Source organism: Corvus kubaryi, unplaced genomic scaffold (assembly GCF_017639235.1).
Source record: "Corvus kubaryi isolate FWS band 111438036 unplaced genomic scaffold, C.kubaryi_AGA036_p1.0 37398, whole genome shotgun sequence".
In the NCBI taxonomy this organism is placed as follows: domain Eukaryota; kingdom Metazoa; phylum Chordata; class Aves; order Passeriformes; family Corvidae; genus Corvus; species Corvus kubaryi.
Window position 1 is genome coordinate 16,620,488 of NW_024581137.1, and position 1,855 is coordinate 16,622,342.

Genomic DNA, 1,855 nt, shown 5'->3' on the forward strand with positions numbered 1-1,855 from the left:
GACTACAGGGGCACAGCATGGCTGCAGCACATCCTGGAGGCACCAATGGGCTTTCCCTTGCTGCCCCTAACTGGATTGGCACCTACTGCTGGAAGGGCCCCTCACGGGCAGATGCAGCTGTGAAAGGCCTTCTCCAGCTGTGGCAGCTCCTCTCTCTTATCTGCAGACAGTATTAGTTGGGCTGTCACTGTCCCATCTTGATCCAGCCTCAAAAAAACCAAAAAGTTCCTGTCTGCTTGACAGGGCTTCAGCAGAGCCCAAGCACTTGCAGGCAGCTTGTTCTTTAAAAAGCTGTTTATTATCACAGTGGACGAGTGGAAAAACATGACGCAGTGTACAGAGAAGGCTTCAGCAAATTACAAACAAGTCTTAAAAAAGTTACAGTTGTCTCTGAGTAAACAAGGCTCTCACTGCAAGCTGCAGAAGCGTTGCTCCAATGCCCCTTGCAAACAGGCTGCTAAGACTACGAAGAGCTTCAGCCAGAAATGCTGTGCTGATGAACAAGGGACGTCTGGCTGCTCCCAGAGCAGCAACCAGTTAGCTCAGCATGACTCCCAGAGCTGTGATGTGCTCTGTGATGCAGACCCCCTGCTCTGGGTGAGCTGGGAGCAGCAGGATGCTATGAAACCCCTCAGGTTGGACAAACCCAGAATGAGCTGTGCTCAGACCGTCAGCCCAGTCCAAACAAGTGTTTGCTGCCCAAAATCACCTCTGAAAGGAGTGGCTGTGACTGGCTCTGTCTCTGGCACTGTCATCAGTGCCAAACCCTGTCCTACATGGAGCTGGGCTTGATGCTGCCACCACTTACCCTGAGGCTGCATGTAGCTGCTTCAGCCCCATAAATGCTGCTGTCCCTGAAAACACCCCCTGGATGCCCAGCTTGTAAAAGCCAGGTATGGAACAAGATTTGCTGAGCTTGTCACTACAAACAACACCAAAGGCTGCTCTAGCCCAAAAAAGGGGCAGATTTGACTGCACTGGAAAGCTTGGGGGGAGCTAATTTAGTCAATTAGTGAAATGAGGACAGGAACTGTAGCTTTAAACACATTTTCTACCTGGTAAATGAGCAAATAATTCCATGATTAGGGCAAAGTAGGAGCACACTTCCTCAAACACAGACACATGATACCTCTGGTGAAGGCCCTTCCTTACACCAGTATCTTCTCCCTTCCATCAGAGCAGGCTGGCAAAACACACTTTGACAAGGTGCATGAGTCTCTGATTTGTAAAAGTCACTGAGAAGTCTTTAAAGGCTTTGCTTTGGCAGATGTTTTGGCAATTGAAATCCAGCTCATCTGTAACTGTGTGCTCTTTTGCTTCAGTAAACAAATGGCTCAGGTGCAGAAATCATTCAAGTTAGCTGAGTTCCCTCTGTCATGGTTGAAAAACCTCATCTGTCTCCCTGCGAAAAATCAGTGTTGAAACCACAGGCATGGAGGAAAAGCCATGGAAAAATAACTAAGTTGGTTTTCTTCCCTTTTTTTTCTTTATAACTTCAGGTTTTGTGAGAAGCCCTATGAGTATTTTTAAATGTGTTTTGTCAGAAGCCCTGTGAGTACTTTAAAATGTGTTAGGGAGCTGAGGGGAATAGACAGAATTGAAAGCTGGGAAAGGCCTGCTACCACACAGGAAATGGAGAAGTTCTGACCTGCAAAGCAAGCATTTTCTTTGCTTCACGGGGCAGATTTGGGAGATGGGAAAGTGAGGGTTTACTGGTTTGGCATTTTAACTGGAGATTCTTCTTCCAGCCTACCAAGGTTTTGTGGGTTAGTCAGCAAATGGAGAATTGTTTCTCAAAGTTTTTTTTTTTGGGGGGGGGGGGGGGGGGGGGGGGGGGGGTTAACATGGGAGAATG